The sequence below is a fragment of the Myotis myotis genome, unplaced genomic scaffold (assembly GCF_014108235.1).
Source record: "Myotis myotis isolate mMyoMyo1 unplaced genomic scaffold, mMyoMyo1.p scaffold_m19_p_1, whole genome shotgun sequence".
NCBI lineage: Eukaryota > Metazoa > Chordata > Mammalia > Chiroptera > Vespertilionidae > Myotis > Myotis myotis.
This window is the reverse complement of record NW_023416313.1, coordinates 122,727,668-122,736,064: the sequence shown is the minus strand read 5'-3', so window position 1 is coordinate 122,736,064 and position 8,397 is coordinate 122,727,668.

Here is an 8,397-nt window from a genome sequence, read left to right as displayed (position 1 = left end):
TTTCCATACCTATCACACTTAATTCATATGTGCTAAGGTGAATATGCTAAAGTTCCCTTCCTGAAGCAAGATTTTTAATCTGAATTCCTTTAGGCAGGTAAAGGAGGAGGGTCAAATATTCTTTCTGAGTCTTTCATTTCTTAAAAATAACCAGCTTAAAATCAATATCCCAAAAGGCATATTTTGGGGTGAGTGCCAAACTCTGTTCCCCTCATTGTCAGTGGTCTCATTTTGATTTGGATGATGATTACAAGGACGTTAATTCTGTAATAATTGAGTAAGGTATACATTTACATTTCACGTCATTTTCTGCATGTGCTTATATTATAGAATATTGATAATGAATACAATTTTTACAATTTAATTTTAAAAATGGAAAATCACAATCATTCACCTTATTTTTTAATTTGTGGATGAATCTATGAGAGTGTAAATGCATGGAGATATGGGAGGGGGGAAGGTCACATGCTTACCTGACAAGCTCAGGGAAGGCCTGCATGGCAGTCTTGCAAACTTAAAGTCCTAAAGTAACCACAAAGGATGGTCTGAAATTAAAATTTTAACTAAAAACAGTTATGGTGAGTAGTCATGTCCTAGGCTGGTATTTTCCCTGACAAGGTCAATTTTTACCTTAACTGAGCCTATTGTCTTTTTGCATCTAAGATAACATACCTATGAAATGTCATAGTAACCTGTAACTTCCCTCTCCCCGCCCCCCTCCACCCGTGGGGCACAACCAAATGCCTGGGCACCAGGACAGAGACCATAAATTCCTTCATTGTTATTGTTATCATGTTAATTGTTGACTATTAACTATCCTGCACTCACCTAAGTAATGTGTCACTTTTTATCAAATCCCAGAGGTTTCCCCACTCTGCTTTCCCCTGCCTCCCTATCACCAATGGATTTCATGTAACCCACTTACGTCTCCTCCTTTGATGCAATGCATAAAAATAGGTGAAAACCCGCCATTCTCCGGAGCATTATCCCAATCCCTTGAGATTTTGCTTCCTGGCAATTGTGGACAGTTTGGCTCAAATAAACTCACACAAAAAATTTTATTTTTATTTTATTGTTTTATTGCTTAAAGTATTACAAAGGGTATTACATATGTGTCCTTTTTTTTTTCCCCTCCCTTAACAATCTCCTGGCCTCCCCTACCCCCAAGCATCTTATGTCCATTGGTTATGCTTATATGCATGCATACAAGTCTTTCGGTTGATCTCTTACCCACCTCCCTCCTGCCCCCCAACCCTCCCCGGCCTTCCCGCTGCAGTTTGACAATCAGTTTGAGGCAGCTCTGCATCTGTATCTATGATTGTTCATAAGTTTATAATGTTCTTTACAGGTTTGGATGTCTTTACGTTAATAGACATTATATGTTGGTACATTATTTCAAACCTTTAATTGCAAATTTACCAATTCTATAACTTAACCTTTTGGTTATAATGTTTGCTTTAAAAATTGTCTCCCATTTAACTCAGTGATCCCACTTCTAGGACTATATCCCAAGAAACTAGAAACACAAATCAGAAAGGATATATGCGCTCCTATGTTCATAGCAGCACAATTTACAATAGCTAAGATTTGGAAACAGCCTAAGTGCCATCAGCAGATGAGTGGATTAAAAAACTGTGGTACATCTACACAATGGAATACTACATTGCTGTAAAAAGGAAGGAACTGCTACCACTTGCAACAGCATGGATGGACCTGGAGAGCATTATGCTAAGCAAAATAAGACAGTTGGAGAAAGATAAATATCACATGATCTCACTCATTTGTAGAATATGATGAACAATATAGACTGATGAACAAAAACAGATCCAGAGACAGAGGAGCAACAATCAGATGCTCAAACCTCAGAGGGAAGGTAGGGAAGGGTGAGGGTAAGGGGAGAGATCAATCAAAAATCTTGTATGCCTGCAACTAAGCATAACCAATGGACACAGACACCAGGGGGGTGAGGGCATGAGCGTGGGGGGGGGGGTAGTTAATGGGAGGGTAAGGACACATTTGTAATACCTTAATCAATAAAGAAAATAAAAAAATTATTTTCAGTACCATATTATATATACATATATATGTACACATATCAACATATATTTAGTTATAAATATATGCCCATAAAAATATTTAAGAATTCAGGCTTTTTGCATGAAGATTAGTAAGTAGGCACTTTTGATAATGAGACTTTCTCCTGGGAGAAAGCATGTGTCCAATTATATTCTATTTTGTATTTTCAGTTTGGTACTCATCGGGTTTGTGAATTTATAAACATTTAGATGATATAAATATAATCTCCTATAAAGCTATTAAATAACTTGTTTATGGCTAGGAGCCACCAGAAATAATTTTATTTCCTTAGTGGCAAAAAATGAGACTTCTTATGGCCTTCAAAAATTATAACAAATAATTAAACAGAATGGATTTTTATTATAAATACATGTTATTATCTGATTTTGTAATATATATTTTCCCCATTTATAGTGTGTGGGGCCTACACTGTTTTATTTTGTTTTTATTGTTGTTTTTACCCTCACAGATCTTTTTAATGAATCTTCAATTCACAGAAGTGATTACTCACCACACATTGTTATTGCAAATAATGATAGATTTGAAATGGCTGGTACTTGAGTAGATTCTCAGTAACCAGTTGTTGAAGAAAAAAAAAATAGAAAGAGAAAAAAAGGTATACAGAAGGAAGAAAAGAAATTAGGGTTGGAAGAGTAAAAAAAAAAAAAAAAAAAAAGAACTGTATGACAAAATTAAAGCATGAAACACTAATGGATTTAAAAAATTAATGATAAAAAATAAACAGTTGAATGAAAAATGGATAAAGGTATCTATCCTTTAAAATGGGTAACTGAGTAAATGAATAAAAATATATATAATAATAGAAGTAAATGAATAAGAAAATGAATGGATACATAAATAAAAATTAGTGAAAGATAGTAAGAGTAGATGGATAAGTGACTGTAGAATGAAAATGAGTGAATGAATGAACTGTGATTAATTCATGAATACTTGAATGAAAAATGAGTAAGTGAATATGTGAAAGAATGAAACCCAAAAATTAGTCTAATGCCTTTATTTTACAGAAGTGGAAATTAGGATCAGTGCAATTAAATGACTTGCCTCTGATGGTGATAGAGAGTAACTGAAACTTCGGTTTGCTGAATAAGGATCTTGTTTACTTTTCACAGTATGATTTAGCTAGGCTTTCTCTGAGAAAAGGACTCTATACTGGTAGTTTATTTGGGAGGTCATCCCAGAGAACTTGAGCCCCCCACCCAACCTGCATTTTGATGCATATGCATGCTAGCCCCCTTTCCACTTGTGTCCTAGCTAGCCTTGCAAAACCTGTTTCCCTGAATGCTTATCTTAACAGGAGCCATAAACCATACATAGCCCCAAAATGGGGTCTGACTGCCGGCACCAGACAGGGTCTTAGTCACTTTCTCACTTCCCCCCTTACAACTGTCACAGGGGCTGCAAAAGCCCGAGAAAAGTCCAGAAGCCTGGTCCATATTTGGGAGACAAAGGAACTAGGGAGATAAAAGGGAAGGCCCCACTGCATTTGATGCTCAGATTTGGGAACCAATTCCCCTGAGCCACTCAGCACTGGTGCTCCTGCAATAAAGTCTCTGAGTCTTCCAAGTGCCTGGTTGTTTTGTCTTCCCACTGCCTGAATATTTTGCTGTAACATATTAGTGCAGGGAGAATGAGACAAGGAAGTTAAATACAACAGTATAAGAATGTGTTGAGGTCAACTCTGTAGGTAATGGAGGTTAGGGAAAATCCTTGACAAATCCCCTCCCAAAATTGTCCATCCACGGGCTGGGAGGCAAAAGCATACCATATATCCATCAGTGCCCACTCCCCTTGTTTGAGGGTGGTATTTGGGGTGTTAACTCTAAGCTGCACAGGTGCACCAGGCAGAGTGATCCCATGCAGGTATTGGAGGAGCCCAGGGGACAGAAGTGAAGAGGGAAGCCTATGCTTGAGGCAGAGACTGATAGTGGGATGTGAGTGAAAGCCCATAGAGAACTGTCCACTCAGAGGCAGTTAAAATCAGAGTTGAGGTTGTGAGGATGTGAATCATGGAACCAGAAGCACTTAGAACACTCTACCACACTGATTTGTCTTAGACAAATTCTAAAAAGTGTTAGAAAAATATTAGAGAAAGGAAGATGACTAAACAATTATGATTTAGTTGTGTGGATAATTAATACAAATTTAGCCACAAAAATAAAATCAGATTGAAATTTCTGCTTCCTTCAGGCTCCAGATACTGTATAATCCTAGATATATCATAATACTAGTAACAAAGTATTAGAGTCTGAAGAGTTACTTTTATTTTTCTTTCAACTTATAGCAATTATTATATTTGAAAAAAGAGAGAAAGGTCTTAAAATATAAAACTAAGTATAGAAACATTAAGAAAATAGGGTGATTATTTCCCCTGTTGAAAAGCACATTAGCACTAAACAAAAATGTGCAGATCTTAGAGGTGTAGGGAAGAAGAACAAAACTTTTCTTCTAGCCTCTTAGATTTAGTTGGTATCTGTGTATTAAACTGACAAAGGACAGATTGATGGGAGAAAAGGCATAAAATACTATTTGATGTTAAGATTTTAATATTTTATACACAATAATCTTCATTAAAAAAAAGTGAGATCCAAAGATATTAAATTTGTAGAAAAGTAACAAGAGAAAGGAAAAGGTGTTTAGCTTCTTTGTGCAATAAATTATCAGAAAGTAAATATATAGGGAAATGAACAGAAGATAAGGATTATTTTGGTAGAATTTGTTTGTGTAGACCCATCCCAGTGCTGACTTTATATCTCTACTAATAATGATTGTTTTTCCTCCTCCTGGTGTGAGAGAGAGGAGGGAGAAGACATTCATGAAGGGAAATTTATGTTCTACTTTCAGACAGATGGGGGAGAGCAGAGAGCTCTTATAGGGTTAGCTGCTTCTCAATAGCCTTCAGCTCAAAACGACCCTTACACCAAAGTGGCAGATTTGGGGGTGGCATATTCTTATTCCCTTCATAAGTAAAGCCTACTCTCCTCCATGCATTATCACACATTAAGGCAATGTTACCAGAGGACACTTCAAGCTTTGGGTGAGGTCATTTTTCTAATCTCTGTCCTGATATTGTTGAGTTCAGCATCCTGTCATTTTGCACATGCTTAGAGTAGAAAAGGAATAAAATATTAACTATTTTTAGGGTATTTTTCTTCAAACTCACCCAATCTCCACCTTTTTAGGGTTCCTCAACAATGTCTCCATCATATCCCCTAAACATCCCAATGTGTTCCCACCTGCCTTAGCAGTAAGAGACAGTGCATAATTCTGAACCCCCTCAGGAAATATTATCTGCCTTCCTTCCATCTCTAAGGGCTCCCTTTGTTAGAGAGCCAAACTGAAAACCTGATTCATCTTGAAGCCTTTGAGCCTTGTCATGGCAAATCAGGTCTCCTTCCAAAGTAGTATTTATATTTCAACATTCATTTTGGTGTTGTAATCCCTAGTAATAAACACTACTGATATTGCTGGAACTGTGGGAGGGCCAAAGAAGGAGATTCTAGAGGTCATGAGAGGCTTTGCTTTAACTGCCCATCCATGAAAAAAAGCCTTGCTTGGGCTAATAATTTTGTTCCCAAATGCCCCTTCTACTGGGAACCTTATTTTCCTTCTTTATTCCTTTTCTCAGTGACAAGCATCATCACCAATCCAGTTCTGAATCCAGAAACTGGATAACCATTTCCACTCTTTCCCTTCCCTATTCCTTTCCCATCCAATCTTATCATTCTCCTGCCTAATCATCTTGCCCTATTGTACTAGTATATATTTCTTTCAACTACTCCAACTTAGGCTTCCAGAGAGACCTTCAGGTAACATTTGCCTGATCCGAACACTGTCTGCTTACTATCCCTCACTAGTGTCTTATTGCCTTGAAGCCACATTCTTTCTCACATGACACACCTGCCTGTCATTATGATCTTTTGCCATGGTCTTCTCACTTGGAGACTATGTGGAGGACACACATGCTCTCTGTTGGCTCCAGGTTTTCACAATACTCTTTCTTCTGCAGAGGATATTTCTTTTTCTCCCTGTTCTCCTCAAAGCTTATCCTAAAATCTCAGCATGAACATCACTTCTTTTAGAGTCTTCCCTAACCCTCACCCACTCAGATTTGTCAGGTGCCACCACTGCACACTCCCATTATGTTGTTGTATTAGACTACTGTGGCTGCTGTAACAAATTACTACAAACTGGATGGCTTGAAATAACTGAAATTTATTCTTTCAGTAGAGGCCTGGTGCATGAATTCGTGCACCAGTGGGGTCCCTCAGCCTGGCCTGCAGGATCAGGCCAAAACCCCAAACTGGCTTTCCGATATCCCCCGGGGGGTCTGGATTGTGAGAGGGCACAGGCCAGGCCAAGGTACCTCACCAGTGCATGATTGGGGCCAGGGAGGGACGCCGGAAGTTGGCCAGCCCCCGAGGGACCACAGGAGGGCTCCAGGGTGTGTCCGGCTCATCTTGCTCAGTTCTGATTGGCCAGACTCCAGCAGCAAGCTAACCTAGTAGTGGGAGCATCTGCCTCCTGCTGGTCAGTGCATGTCATAGCAAGCAGTTGAGCAGCCTTAGCATATCATTAGCATATTACGCTTTGATTGGTTGAATGGACGACTGGATGACTGGACAACCGGACACTTAGCATATTAGGCTTTTATATATAAGATAGTTCTGGAGGTCAAAAGTCCAAATGAAAATGTTGGCAAGGCTGCACTTTCTCCAGAGACTCGGTGAGAGAACTGTTTCCTTGTCTCTTCCAGTATCTGGTGTCAGCAGCATTCCATGGCTTGTGGCTGCATTTCTCTGTACCGTCTGCACATTGCCTTCTCTGTGTGCCAGTCTTTTCTTCTCTTATACTAGTAAGGATACTTGTGATGGCATTTAGGGCCCACTTAGATAATCTAGGATTATCTCCTTATCTCAAGATCTTTAACTGAACTACATCTGCAAAGGCTCCCTTTTCTTATAAGGTAACACTCACTAGTTCCAGAGATTTGATGTGAATATGCTGGGGGTGGGAGTATTTTCAGCATATCACAGCAGTACTGCTCTAATGGGCCAGTCATTGCACTATCTGTTTACTTCTTGTTTAATTATTTGTTGCCTTCTCAGACTTGTTAACCTTATTTACCTCTGATACCTAATTGAAAAAAGCAGCTAAATCTCTCCAAAAATACAAGCACACTAAATTCTTAACTTTAGCAGACCCCCCCAAACTGATTGTCTGCATGGTCAACATTCATCCCTACTCTCAAGACAATCCAAGTGTCTGTTCTCCCAACAGATTCTTCCCAGAGGAGAAGCTCAGGAAAATTCTCACCTACCACGTGATCCCTCCTAAACAAGCAGTCAGAGCAAGGAAAGGCCTTGATTCTTAAAGGGCTGGACTTGACCTAGCCCAACTTGATGCTTCTACCAAAGAACTTCCCACAGAAGTGCACCCTCCCAAAGACCATTATCAAAACAACACAGGTATAACAGCACAGGTCACTCAAGATGCCAAAGCAGTCCTTTTCCTTCTCCACTGGGGCCAGTGGTGCCTCCTAGTTCTTCCTTGGCTTTGGAAGGAGGGCCCCCATAGAATTACTTCTGTGCTTACCATTTCTGGCCTCACTCAAGGCATTCCACACATCTCCTCTCTTTCAAATATTTTCAGGCCCCTCACCTAACCAGCAGACAAAATTCAAATTCTTTCCTCCTTAAATTTCAGATAGTTCCTGGTTGGACCTAAATTTTTTAAATGCCAACCCTGTTAACTGTTCTCTGTGGGTAAGGGAAACCCAGGCCTTCCACACTCAACTAACCTCTTAAAACATAAGCACACATAGGAAGAAAACTGGTTGAAAAGTGAGGTACACCGTGGCATCACTTTTTCCTGACTCCATCCCTGAGCTATAATCTTAAGCAAACTTTGACTATTCAAATGAGAATATTTATCCCTGGAGGGCAGGATGACTGGAAAGAGGGGACTGATGAGGAAATCTGGAAGAGAAAGGCAATGCAAGTCTAGTTTTACTGATGGTAAAAATGAGAATGGCCCACGGTAAGGGCAGGCAATGTTGGCTATTGGATTGCAGGCATAGGAACTCTCTCCAAAACTAACTACTTCACAATCCCCAGTGGGGCTAAGGTCTGCAAAATGGCATTGGCCTTTTATGAATTGTATTAATTATATTCTTGAGCCCCATGTAAGTTGCAAAATCATTTTTTTCTAATTGAGTTGGTGAAGGAAGTTTAGCACTGTGTTTCAGCAGAAAATTAGCCTGGCGCATTGTTGGTAGATGATAGAAATTTGGTGGATGATTTT